The 15,226-nt window shown below is 44.8% G+C and overlaps 1 protein-coding gene across 2 annotated transcripts in view; it reads right to left on the minus strand.

Moving 5' to 3' along the window:
• AFG2A (AAA ATPase AFG2A) overlaps positions 1-15,226 on the minus strand; it is a 407,538-nt gene that overhangs the window by 119,280 nt on the left and 273,032 nt on the right. The gene's annotated exons all lie outside the window — the stretch shown is intronic.

A 15,226-nucleotide genomic window follows, 5' to 3' on the forward strand; every position in this document is an offset into this window, starting at 1 on the left:
TACTCAGGTTGAATACTGACCAATGTGATTAATGTAGATTAAACTATTGGGGGAATTCAATAGCTGATAAGAATCACACTAAGGCCCTTATTCTGGGTGACTAGCTCGGATGCAAATTCGCATCCTTGCGAGTCACCCTAACCCCGTCTTAGCCGGTGCCACCCATTCGCATGCAGGATGCGTCCGCAAGGCTTGCGAATGGATGTTTTACATGAGCATCCATTCGCGTGCCAGTGGGAATCTTTCGATGGTCGCCGACCATCAAATGATGGTGAAGGTGCATGCATATGTAAGTGTGGTCCAGACCATGGGAACGTCCATGAAATGCTGGGCGTTCACATATGATAATGGCCCAGCCCAGCACACCATGCCCCTCTCCACCCCCCACTCGCAAGGCTGGAAGTATGCACCCAGCGAACAGACTTTTCACTGAGTCTCCACGCACCCAGCGTATACACATGCGCAGAAATATGCAAAACATCGGTCCCCATGCGAATTCACGGCTGCTGCAAATGAACCAGAATAAGGGCCTAGGCTCAAAAAAATATATATATATTATATATGGAGAGAGATGTCCGGCACTTACAGTTAGATGAGGGATCAGCATTGCCCCGATGCTTGTCCGCAATATATAGATCTATTTGGTGTGGGTGGAAGGCACTCAAAGTCGGAAATAAATAATACACGGAGTCCAGGTGGTTGTCAACGTTTCAGAACTGTTGAGTCTTTTATCAAGACTAAAGTCTTGATAAAAGACCCAACAGTTCTGAAACATTGACCATTGTACTTTCTGCTGGTTTAGTAGGCGCTTGCATTCAAGTGACAACAAAAATCCACAGTTTGGACATGCCTGCCATACAGGTTACAATTATTGTATACAATATTGCATCTCATCGCATCTCGGATTTGCGATGAGATGAGATGTAGTACAAAAAGTATGTGCTGCACATACCTTAAGGTAATCAGTGGAGTACCTCAGGGATCAGTCCAGAGCCGTGTCTTGTTTGATGCATTCATTAGTGATGCTGCTAGTGCTGTTCAAGGGTTGGTATGCAGAGTATACACAGATTTGTAACCAGACGTATACTCCAGAAATAAGAGAACACATCTGTAATTATGTAATGTCAGCAAAACAGAAGAATGCGACCTCCAGATGATATGAAAGGTATGGAGGCATTAGTAGCAGGAAGAGGTAGAGTCAGAGGCGTAACTAATATTGTGGCGCCCCCCCCCCGCCAAAAAATTACCTTACCCCTCCGCATGCCGCCGGCCCCGCATTCAGTCCGGCACCGCAGATAGCCTCCGGGCTCCGTCTCCTGCAGTAATGAAAAAAGACACAACAAAATGGCTGCCCCAGTACAGCAGACAGTTTTTTTGGGGATGTTAGAGGAGGCGGCGGCCTCCTCTAGCATCCTTAAAAACTGTCTGCTATTAGGGGGCAGCCATTTTGTCGTGTCATTTTTCATTACTGCAGGAGACGGAGCCCGGAGGCTATCTGCGGTGCCGGACTGAATGCGGTGGCGGCGGCATGTGGAGGGGTAAGGAGGGGTCTGACCAGAGTGCCCGGGCACCGGGGGCACCCCGCTGGCGCTTGCTCCCCCAAGCAGCCGCGGTGGCTGCCTTACGGTAGCTACGCCTCTGGGTAGAGTATAAGAGCACATTAATGATCTTACCTTTCATAAGATGTAAAGTCATGGGGGACATGTCTCCAAGAGAGATAGTTATAAAGTGAAAATAAGTCAGAACAGGGATATAACTAAGGTGCATGAGCCATATAGCAAATCATACTATAAAATATGTCAAGAAGATCATGTACTCTACAATTTTTTTTGTTCTTTTATGGAATGGGTGATAGATATATATAGAACAGTAAATGAATTGTTTGAGAAAGCATCGGACAAAAACTATCAATAAGAAAATTAAAAACTAACAAACTGCCATGAACTCTGCCCACCCCTTCACCTCACTATAAGGGGCAGACTAAATGGACAACTACAGACAAAGTGCCCATAATAGTCATATAATCATGTATATTATTTCTGGAAGGCGACTTTTGGTGACGATCCCTTTTTCTCCCTTTATACTTAACCAAAATCGATAAATGAGGTACCATTTTAAAGATTCTCCGCTTCTGACAAATTGTTAATTTAGAATTGCACACTGTACTGTTTGGTTAAAATGTGAAGTAAAAAATTGACTTTTGGCCCAATCACATGCAAAATTTTCGCAAGGGCCATATAGTATTTTGTAAGCAACAATCCCACATAAAATGTAATTTTTTGTTTAGTTTTCTATTTTTCTTTAAATAGCAAAATACATAATTACATTTTAAGTAAGCATAGTATCTTAGTTCCACCCTACAAAATCTCGCAGAAAGGGGAGACAAGTATAACAGCAAATCACATTCACACAGCTCACAACTATACATTAAAAGCAGCCTGATGAAACAAACCAAGGAAAAATGTCTATTACCAAGCTTATTCATATAGTTAGTATGCCATTGAAATTTATGGTAAAAAAAAAAAAAAAAAAAACAACACACAAACTGTTCATGGCATTGCTGCTTTAATTTGCATTTTCCAAACAAGACTTTCATCATGAATAAAGTTATTACCAAATCTGATAAAAGTTACTGGAAAGAGCAAATAAAAACAGACTCGTTCAAGATCAGCGATTATGTTGAAGTTTAGCTAATGGATTGCAGATTGCTTTCTCTCCTACAAAAATGAAGACTACCCAGGAGCAGGAGATAAACATTTAATATAATAAAAACACTTTCCCGCAGAAATCAAAATACATGTTTTTACTGAAGTTTTGTCATGCTAATTATAGCATGTATATTGTTATAGGATTGGAAACCACTGGTTTTAATGACTCCCATAACCACATTTATGCTTGCATGTGTATTCCTGCAGTGAGTAATGGATGCTGCTTGCTTAATTTACTTACAGTGGACATTCATTCTAGCACCCTGCACCTGATCAGTAAGGAGAGCCATATTTTCATTTATATTGACAAAATTGTACATGTAGTATATGGCTACAGTTCACAGTTCCAGGTTTCTCTCTTGGAGAAGCCTAGAGAGGAGACTCTGCTTGCCACTTCAGGGGTTTGGGCAGGGCTGTCAGTCAAAAATGTTGTGACTCAGGGCTCCGCAGGGTGGGCTTAATGATGTGAATGCCTGTTATTCTGCCCAACATGGAGCAGCAATTCCCTATAAAATCTCCTCATCCTGCCGGTTTCACAAGGAAGTAGGCTGGATGCGGGAGAACTGGCCTCTTTTCTGTGGTTGTGGGGGACTGATGAAAAATGATGAGTCTCTCGTAACATAAACAAGCTACTGCTATAGTACAGTAACTGTAGAGATGTCTTCAAAATGAAAATATACCCGGCTCACTGCCTAGGTGCAGAGTGCTGGAATAAACACTAGTGAAGGCATGGGGGCCAATGGAGGGGATGCAGTCACCAGGTCTACAAAAGCATTAGGTCCACCACTATAGGTTGACTGTAACTAGGTCGACCACTATAGGTTGACAGTCACTAGGTCGACACATGAAATAGGTTGACATGCATTAGGTCGACACAATCATTAGGTCGAAATTAAAAAGGTCATTGTTAAAAAGGTCCATATGAGTTTTTCATGTTTTTTCTTTTTTTATCATACTTAACTATCCAAGTGGGCATGGAGCTAGAATATTATAGTGTGCTGAGCAAAACGAGACACAGTGCCCAAAGCATGGCAAGAGGAGCTGTACTTATACGGCGTCCATGTCTTAAGTCGACAGACACAAAAAAAAAAAAAACATGAAAAATTCATGTCAACCTTTTCCATGTCCACCTAATGCGATGTCGACATATTACATGTGTCGACCTAATGACCGTTGTCCCTATGACCCATAAGACCAATTGGTACTCTTTACTTAGAAGGGCGCCCATCTCGGCCATCTCGGGCATTGAATGCACTAAAAAATCAGGTGCGATGCGACAGACGAGATGCCCGAGATTTCCCATAGGGAACAATGTTAAATGTCTCAATTGACCCGATTTTCCTGTTCAATGCCTCAATTGACCCAATTTTTCCATAGGAAACAATGTTAAATGGGCCACAGAGGCCAAATAGGCACCCTGAAGTGAATAATGGCCACCCGAATTGTTAACGCCACCCCACGATCAACGTCAACCCGAAGCGTGGCGAGCGCAGCGAGCCCGCGAGGGGCGGCGGTACGCGTCCTACGACCTTTTCATACCCCCACTATCCACGTCGGCGTGGAGTTGAGAATAGAAAGTGTGGCGAGCGCAGCGAGCCACCGAGCCCGAAGCGTGGCGAGCGGACGCGGATACCTTCACAGGTATCCGCGTCCCCTCGCGGGCTTCACAGCTGTCCGCGTACCCTCGCGGGGCTCGCTGCGCTCGCCACGCTTCGGGCTCGGTGGCTCGCTGCGCTCGCCACACTTTCTATTCTCAACTCCATGCCGACGTGGATAGTGGGGGTATGAAAAGGTCGTAGGACGCGTACCGCTGCGCTCGCCACGCATCGGGTTGACGTTGATCGTGGGGTGGCGTTAACAATTCGGGTGGCCATTATACACTTCAGGGTGCCTATTTGGCCTCTGTGGCCCATTTAACATTGTTTCCTATGGAAAAATCTGGTCAATTGAGGCATTGAACAGGAAAATTGGGTCAATTGAGACATTTAACATTGTTCCCTATGGGAAATCTCGGGCATCTCGTCGGTTGATCGCACCCGATTTTTTAGTGCATTCAATGCCCGAGATGCCCGAGATTTTTTACTAACGATGCCCACGATCAAAATCGTGGGCGCCCTTCTAAGTAAAGAGTACCGACCAATTAAGTCAACCACTGGATCAAGCATTCGTGACTGTTGCCAAATATGAATGCATTGGACATGTGGTGTCACTAGCATTTAATGTAAAGCAAGTAGGTAGTCAGCAGAAGTTGTTCAGATACTATACAGATGTACCTGAATCCCTTTTATTTATTTTATTTCTGCAACACCTTTGCTATGTGGTCATTTAAAAAAAAATAATAATGTAAGCACAGCTTTCTAAACAACGAAGTCTCTTCAACAGGTGGTCTCATGGGCAAATCCAGTATTTGCAGAGTCCATTCACTCCCCCAGTGTCATGTAGATGTACTAGCAGATGAAGCACTGGTAAGCTGCCTGGCTTTACTGTTAGCTTCAAATGGCAAATACAACAGGAAACTACCCACAGAGATCAAGGTGCATCAGCCTCAATGAATTCAGCAAACAAAAGCCGCTCCATCTGCAGAGTATTATCACATGGGGCTGAGAATCCAGGTGCACAAGTGACAGACAGTTACGAAATCTCTCTTCAGCTTCCTCTTCCTGGCCAGCACGTGGATATGCATTAATGAACATGCTATGGACGCTAATCTGTTCTCTTTGTATAGCACGTACAAGCACAACATATCAACCAGCTGTAATAAACTTGGAAAACTACAAATGGGCATACAAATGCATCTACAGTATAACAGCAAGAACATTATATCAGGGGAAAATCGCATATTTATATGCATAGCTCCCTATTACTATATGATTTAATAACTGGTCAATTATACATGGGAATTGGTCTGTATAAAGGGGCATACACATGATTTTGACTATATAGCATCTGCAGTCTGTGCGTAGCGTAGGACTTACTCGGCCAATGCGATAGAAACAGGCTGAATGGGGCCAGAGCTGACGCCACACGACACTCCCCAAAGGTCGGCTTCATGTCAATCAATGTAGGCATGTGCAGTCCTTCAATTATCGTTTAGCCGTGCGATCTGGTGTGACTAACCCCCATATTCCTATACTGATATAACTTAAAAGCTATTTAATATGTACAGTGCATCTGGACAGTATTCAAAGCCAATCACCTTTTCTACATTTTGATATGTTACAGCCTTATTCCAATATGGAATAAATGAATTGTTTCCATCAAAATTCTACACACAATACCCCATATTGACCATGTGAAAAAAGTTTATTAAATTATTATTATTATTATTATTATTATGTATGCAGCTAACATGCTCCTCTCCCCTAACATCATAGGCAAATCATCAAGGCGGTCTAGCATGTCTTACCCAAGCCTTTTAGCAGTGGTAGTTACCGCTCAGATTATGGGTCCTGGTGGTCAGGCGAGGAACAGTTCTGGCAAAATCATTTGATATGCCAGTCTTTCCATGGTACAAGAGTCCAATCCCCCTGATTCCTAACTCTCCCACTAGTGCCCAACCCTAAAGCACCCCACCCTCCAGTAGCTTAACCACAATCTCCCCAATATCTACATTCTGGAAGTATCCACATTTCAGATGTCGACGTGGTTAACATGTCAAAATTCTAAGGATGGCGAATTGTTGCCTGTTGACATTTCAACAATGTCAACATTATAACGGTTGACACAGTAGTAACAAAATTATTCTTAACGTTGTGAATGTTGAAATGCATCCCGTCCCATAGAAATCAATTGTATTTATATTGTTACTGGTTACTTATACAGAACATACATATTCAGCATAGATTTATAAAGAATATTTGCCCATTCAGATCATTCCCAGCCTCAGGGATATTTCCTATCACTTGTACACACTAAGGCTCAATTTTTAAAATATCCAATTAAACTACAAGTATAGTTTTAGAGTGTGGGAGAAAACTGGACAAACTGGAGGAAAACTACACAAGCATTGTGGGATTATTATGTTAATGCTTCTGAATGAAGCTGCAGTTTTATGAATTAAGGTTTATCAGGGATGACTGGAAGGGGGAATACCAGCGGTCAGAATACAGATGCTGGCATTCCAATGGACAGAATCGCAACAGGAGTCAGGTAACTACACTTCCCCTCCCCTCTTCAAAGACTAAAGCTAACCCTCCACACAGCCTTACCCTGCCCGCTAGTGCCTAAGCCTTGAACTCTGCTACCTATAACTAACCCTCCTGGTCTGAGGCCTATCCCTGAACCCCTTCTAAGTGCTTAAACCTAACCCACCCTCCCTGCAGCCTAATCCTAAATCTACCCCTAGTGTCTAAACATAACCCCTCTTCCTAGCCCAGTGATGGTTAAATTTGACACTTCTGATGTTTTTCAACTACACATACCAACATGCCCTGCCACAGTTTTGCTATTTGGCCATGCTAAAACTGATGGAGGGCATGCTGGGATGTGTAGTTCAACAACATCTGGAGTGTCAAGGTTAGCCATCACTGTCCTAGCCCAACATTACCGATCTCCGCAAACTTATGACATAAATGGGTGTGTGTGACAATGGAGTCAGGTGCCAGGAGTTAAAATCAAAAAATTTATTGTACATAAACAAGAATGATATAAAACATGAAATCTTCTTACCTCTAAGGGTATTTGGAGCCAGCAAGGATGCAGCCCGGAAGTGCACCCTGCTTTGGCTCCAAATACCTTAGCACTGGGCAGGTCCAATCAATGGAAAGAAGTACCAGTCACTGCCGATGCGTTTCGAGCATCTAGTGCTCTTCTTCCTGGACGCAGTGACTGGTATATGAACTGGGCCGGTATTTATGGCCGGAAATGGCGCTCAATACACCCGTGACCGGAAGTGCATCGCCTTCGCTTCCGGTCTCACGGTGCATATTTTCAATGCGATTCCGATCCAATGCACATCACCGCTGGTCGAAGGGTCGCTTTGGAGATTCTATGTGCTGCACTCAATCTGCCTCCCATCGGGTGTCCATTGGATGCACATCGTATATGTTTTTGGACGTACAACCATTGTACGACAACACCTATTTGAGTGTAATTTCCTGTCCACCCCCCCCCATGCCATGTTTTACATCATGGTGCACAGTGCTGACGCAACAGTGGGACTCTCCTCATCATTTCTGCATCCTAGTATTTGTCCACCAATCCTATGCATGCTTTGCTATGCCCTAGATGCCCACTTATACCACTGATATAAATGCTATAGTGATATTATGCTATGTAACCACTGTTTGCTATTTTTATGGGGCCCCAGGCCCCTGATTGTAAAGCTACACTGGGCCAGGAACAATCTATATTCCTTACCACATGTACACGCACATTCATTCTGGGGTAATTTCTTGAGGGAGCCAATTACCTACAATGTTTATTTTTAAAATATGGGTTGAAACCGGAGTACTCGAAGGTAACTGGGTACTGTACATAACATTACCCACGCAAGCACGGGGAGAATATACAAACTCCACACACTTTAGGGCCATGGTGGGAATCAAACCTATGTTAACCATTACACAGTCTGTGCATGTCCCCCATTGTTATGTGACAGCCAGTTTCTTTTATTAAAAACTACAATGTGTGTAAAAAACATTAAACGTGATCGGAGTGAGATCGTTTCACACAACAACATAGTTTTTACAAAACTTGAGCTGGGGACTGCCCAGGAGCTCCAGGGAAGTTCAAGGGAAATTTTTCTCGATCATGGTTGTTCTTGTGTGTGCATAACTGCCTTCACTTCTCCCAACTCCTCCCTTCTGCCGCTGCAAATTGGTCCTCAGCAAATGGTTCCATCCTGTTCCATAAACCTATGTGCCCCAACAGTAATCTAGACACCTCCAATGGGGTATGCAGTATAACACTGCCTGTGTGTTGCTACAGGTTGAGTATCCCGTATCCGAGTATCCGTTATCCGAATTATTCCGAAAACCATACATTCCAGAAAGTGAAAAAAAAATATTTTTTTGCTAAAAACTCACTGGGGACATTTGTAACGGCACTACTGGTGACATGATATGTAACTGGCACTATATATGTACAAGACAATGATTGCTTGGCATTCAAATTCAATATCTGAGATAGTACACAAATTTTGTTTCATGTTTTGAAACCTTGTTTTTTGAACAAATAAAATATATTTGTGTGTATTTTATGTGGTAATAAAATATATTTGTGTGTATTTTATGTGTTTATACAGCATACATGCAAGATACTTCAAAATACATAATTGAAATATTAAAATATTCAGAAATACGGAATAATCCGTTATCCAAAATTCTCCTGGTCCCGAGCATTTTGGATACGGGATACTCAACCTGTATACCTTAAATGCATCCATCCAACAGTTTGTCAGCAGTGTTTGTTCTCCTATGTGGTTCATCTTTCATTTTAACCAATAAACTATATTCAATAGGGAACAACGATCCCTATTTCTACCTCAGTTTGTGCTGAATTTAATGTGCTGCATACACAGCAGTGCGTGGCATAATGCCATTTACTAATTTCCGTCCTGACATTCCTTCTACCTGAAGACTCTTTTCTTTGTTTGCATTTCCCCCTCCCTTTTTTTAACAATTTACTTTACTCTGTTACAAAACATGTAGACATGTATGGCACTTTATTATTACTTCATCCTACCTTCCTTATTACATGTATACATACAAATTATATAAACTTTGGTGACTAAAAAAGATTGTGATAAACATTCTTTTTAATCGACCCTGTTGTTTTCAACAATACCTGCACCTAAAAGCACTTTATGTGTCAGGAATGTTGGGCTGCAATCCAGAATCTACCAGGAGTAGGAATAGTATACGTCATATTATTAAATGGTATTTCAGAAACATAATTTTGACTGAAGTTAATGGGAGGCCTTAACTGAGTAAATAAAGTTATCTAACACATGGTAACCAATCAAATGATGTCATTTTTATGTGCCATTTAAGACAAGAAAGTAAAGTGCTGACTGGTATATGGGTTACAATAGCATCTTTTCTATAGTTACCTATGCATGGTTTTGTTAATAAAAAAAAGGAAGGAAAAAGGGGTACTCTTTACTTAGTGCGGCGCCCGTCGCGGGCATCGCGGGTACATTAATGTATGGCCGCGACGCGACCGACGCGATGCCCGCGATTTGCCATTGAAATCAATGTAAAACATAAAAATCGTGTCGGTCGCGTCGCGGCCGCACATAAACGCACCCGCGATGCCCGCGACGCGATGCTCACGATTTCCTATAGGGAACAATGTTAAAAGTCGCGATGGACCCGATTTTAGTGTTAAATGGCTCAATCAACCCGATTTGGCCATAGGAATCAATGTTAAATGGGCCACAGAGCCCATTAACCCTTAAATGTCCCCCCAAATTTTTAACGCCACCCCACGATCCACGCCAACCCGAAGCGTGGCGAGCGCAGCGAGCCCGCGAGGGGCGGCGGTACGCGTCCTCCGACCTTTTCATGCCCTACTATCCACGTCGGCGTGGTGTGAGAATATAATAGTGTGGCGAGCGCAGCGAGCCACCGAGCCCGAAGCGTGGCGAGCGCAGCGAGCCCCGCGAGGGGACGCGGATACCTTCACAGGTAGACGCGTCCCCTCGCGGGCTTCACAGGTGTCCGTGGCGACCCGGACACCTGTGAAGCCCGCGAGGGGACGCGTCTACCTGTGAAGGTATCCGCGTGCGCTCGCCACGCTTCGGGCTCGGTGGCTCGCTGCGCTCGCCACACTATTATATTCTCACACCACGCCGACGTGGATAGTAGGGCATGAAAAGGTCGGAGGACGCGTACCGCCGCCCCTCGCGGGCTCGCTGCGCTCGCCACGCTTCGGGTTGGCGTGGATCGTGGGGTGGCGTTAAAAATTTGGGGGGACATTTAAGGGTTCATTGGCCCTATTTGGGCTGTGTGGCCCATTTTACATTGATTTATATGCCAAAATCGGGTCCATTGAGGCATTTAAGTGTCAAATCGCGGTCAATCAGGCTTTTTAACATTGTTTCCTATGGGAAAATCGCGGTGATCGCGGTAATCGCGGGCATCGCGACCATCCAATTTTACCCGCGATGCCCGCGATTACCGCGATCACCGCGATTTTTACCCGCGATGACCACGATTTTGATCGGCGGCGCCGTTCTAGGTAAAGAGTACCGAAAAAGATAAAGGAAAGAAGAAAAAAAAAGGTACTTGTTTCCTAGCACGGCCACACCGATTTACATCGGGGTGGTCGTGTCGGAAAAATCGGGTCGATCGCATCGCATGCGATTTGGTCGCATGCGATGCGATCGACGCGACCGACCGATTTTGGACCCGATTTTTTTTTTTTAATGAAATGTAAATCGGGTCCCTGGGACCCGATTTTACATTGGATTCAATGTAAAATATTCCCAACCCCCCCAAATGTCACGGCGTACACCCCACCCCACGATAGACGCCAACCCGAAGCGTGGCGAGCGCAGCGAGCCCGCGAGGGGCGGCGGTGCGCGTCCTCTGACCTTTTCATTCCCCTACTATCCACGTCGGCGTGGAGTTGAGAATAGAATAGTGTGGCGAGCGCAGCGAGCCCCGCGAGGGGACGCGGATACCTTCACAGGTAAACGCGTCCCTTCGCGGACTTCACAGGTGTCCGCGTCGCCACGGACACCTGTGAAGCCCGCGAGGGGACGCGTATATCTGTGAAGGTATCCGCGTCCCCTCGCGGGGCTCGGTGGCTCGCTGCGCTCGCCACACTATTCTATTCTCAACTCCATGCCGACGTGGATAGTAGGGGAATGAAAAGGTCGGAGGACGCGCACCGCTGCGCTCGCCACGCTTCGAGTTGGCGTCTATCGTGGGGTGACGACGGGGACATCTAAAATGTGAAATGGGTCATATTGGCCCATTTCACATTTTTCACATTTTTTCAGGATTTCAATGTTAAAAAATCTTTTAACATTGAAGCCTATGTAAAAATCGGGGGCATCGCGTCGGGACCTATGTTAATGGTCCCGACCGACGCGATGCCCCCGATATTTTACCTTTCCCGACACGATTTCAATGTTAAAATATTTTTTAACATTGAAGCCTATGGGGAAATCACGGGCATCGCGTCGGTCGCGTCGGGACAATTGTTAACGGTCCCGACCGACGCGATGCCCCCGATATTTTGTCCTAGCCGGCCAAATGGACCTGATTTCAAAGGAAATCGGGTCCATCGTATGGATCGTGTACCTTAACTTAAAGGTACACGATCCATACGATTGTGGCCGTGCTAGGAAACAAGTACCAAAAAAAAAGATAAGTGGAGGAAAATTTCCACAAAATGCAAAAGTTGCTTAAAAAAAAACCTGTGTACCCACAGCCGGTATAGGACAGGAGAGTGAGAAACACCGGGGGTCCAGGTGTATTGGTTATTCAGATATAAGGGGGGTATTCAATGCTTGGTTTTCGGCAAGGAGGTGTAACTGGAAAAATCAGTGATGATTATGCTCCGTGCTCATAGAAATTGTGTCAGACAGAGTTCAGGTGTTTGATGGGACATTCATAAAAAACAATGAATAAACATGGTGTGAGAATTTGAAATGTATTTAGATATGTGGAAGAGATAGAGGGGGGTGGTTTCATACCGAACTCACACAATTATACGTGAGATCCTGTGTATAAAAGTATCTTTTCAGGGTACACCTCCAGTGCTGTTTAAAGGGTGTAAAAAAATGGCTGTGTACCGTACTCACAAAGATATAGGTGAGTTGATTCTTATAGCAGTTTCTTTGTTTGCAGATATCCGATTTATGATCCATATCTAGGGTTTGGGGATTTTCTTACACAATTTTCATATGTCAGAAAAGAGAAGAAGGACTTGTAACAGTGGCCCTTATTCTGGTTGGTGCGGTAATGTCCGCGTGCGTTCGTGCCGCTGATGTTTTGTGTCTGCGCATGTGCAGAGGCGTCTCTGCGCATGTGCGAAGGGATGCACGGCCAAATCCCGCATGAAATGTGAACACTACGAACAGGGGGTGGAGAGGGGCGTGAAGGGCTGTTTGGGCTCATTACCATATGCATACGCCCCGCGTTTCATGGGCGTTCCCATGCAAACGCTGGGCGTACGTATGGTAATGCGGCCGTGACGCACGTGTAGGGGGCGGACATATGACATTGCCGGATGTCAGCTGCCCGCCCAGATCCCTGCTTTTGCACGGAGAAATGCCCGTGTGGTCTGAGGTTGCGGGAGCTGGTGGAGCACTCGGTCCTGCATTCGATGTTCTGCGACCATCGAATGATGGGGGAGGTTCCCTGAGATGGAGGAGGCGTATTCATGAGAAATACACGTGCGGTCCGTTCGGACAGCTTCTTACCGCGTACGGACGGAGTTGGCGATCCGTATGGAAGGCAGGGTTTAGGACGCACGGTCCTGGCCGCATATTCGGATCCGGCCGCACCGATCAGAATAAGGGCCCGTATGTGGAAGAACAGTTTAAAAATTGCTAAAAGCATGCAGGACCAGGATAGCGTACCCAGGATATCTGCAAACAAAGAAACTGCTATAGGAGTCATATATCTATAGGAGTCAGCTATATCTTTGTGAGTACAGTACGCAGACGTTTTTTTACACCCTTTAAACGACACTGGAGGTGTACCCTTCAAAGATAGCTTTATACACGGGATCTCACGTATAGTTGTGTAAGTTCGGTGCAAAACCACCCCCCTCTTTCTCTCCCACATATCTAATTAAGTTTCAAAATTCTAGCACCACGTTTATTATTGTTTTTATGAACATCGCGTCAAACACCTGAATGCTGTGTACACACGGTGAGATTTGACATTAGATTTTGACTATAAAGTCAAAATCGCATGCAGATCGTATACAGATCGAATGCAGATCGCACAGGTTTATTACCTTGCGATCCCGATGCGCGCTCCCGTGACAGCACAAATCGAAACACAGATAGACAGGGCAGCAATAACTATATAGTGCAAATCGAATGTAGATTGTATGAATTGTATGTAAATAGTACAGAGTGAGCAAAGATTGCATAGCAGTCAAATCTTAAGTCGAATAGCAAGGGAATCTCACCATGTGTGCACGCCAAAACACTGTATGACACAATTTCTATGAGCATGGAGTCAAACGCCATCAACATTGGTTTTTTTTCAGTTGCACTTTCGAGAAAGGAGGCTTTTCAGTGATCCTCCATTAGCATTGAGGCTGCACGGACTTTTAGACAGCGCCTTGGGACTTTCTCACCATCTAAAATGGCGAGTGAAGGTGGGTCAGTCGAATACTAACCCGTGAGCTATGATGGCGAGCAATCGGCACTGCTCACCGTCATAGCTTGTTAAAACGCATTGAATATACACCATTGTGTGCCGATACTTCCGACTGTCGGAAATATCGTCACTTTTCAACAAGAATAGATCAAATTAACATTCTACCTAGTCAATAAATCAGACTGTCGGAAAACACGTGGATCAGCGAATCCACACTAAATGATCTTAATTTTCACCGCTGCTTATGTGTATTGTGTATTTTCTATATAGCAGTGACTACCCTGTTTGTAGTAGCTGCTTGGTGAGACTACTTTCCTCTCCTTAAGGGTTCTCCTTCCATGTTTGCTTTTACTCTGCATTGCTATGCACACATGCTATGGGGCCAAAAGCACCAAGCTTCAAAAAGTGATAAAATAGAAGGTGAAAAACAACCAGCCAATCAGTTCATAACTGTAATTTTTAAACCCAGCCAGTAACATGACATTTAGGAGCTGATTGGCTGATTGTTTATCACTCTCAATTTTATGACTTAATGGGAACATGATGAGGAGGTTTACCATCCAGAACGCACTGGCCCCCTTAAAATAGGTATGCCCGTGTCCCAGGACGTATGACGATAAGACATTAGACAATGTAGAAACAACTGTCTTTCATTTCGTACACATTACTAGTAACCGAGACTGATATTCAGCCACTGATGTTTTTACCTCCATTTACTTTCAAAATGGTTTACTGTGTTTTTCAGCTACAACAGCAACAGAGGGGATGAACAGTTGAAAGCATACTGGACCTTATTCTGGTCTATTTGCAGCCAGCATTCGCTTGCATGGGGACAGAGGTTTGGTGTATGTGCAGCTGCATTTCTGAGCATGTGCATACACCCAAGGCTGCAGCCGGGGGGTGGATAGTTCCCATGTAAACACTGGGCATTCCCATGGCAATCGGGACCATGACGTTGGTGCCGGGGGCGGACAGATTCCATCACCGGATGTCAGCTGCCTTTCCCACTTCCTCCCGAGGGTGCAAGCAAATCTAAGTGACCTGATAGTCAGTTAGATATGTGTGCAAGTTCCACATCATTCGATGGTCGGCGAATGGAAGTTTATGTTAAACATACATTCGCAGGCCCTGCTTGCGAACACATGCTGCGAGGGGGGGCGCGGACGTACCACCATTTGCAGGGTGGGTTCGGTGTGTGAATTCGCATCCGAGCAAATCAACCAGAATAAC

This window comes from Crinia signifera, chromosome 1 (assembly GCF_055691185.1).
Source record: "Crinia signifera chromosome 1, ASM5569118v1, whole genome shotgun sequence".
Taxonomy (NCBI): domain Eukaryota; kingdom Metazoa; phylum Chordata; class Amphibia; order Anura; family Myobatrachidae; genus Crinia; species Crinia signifera.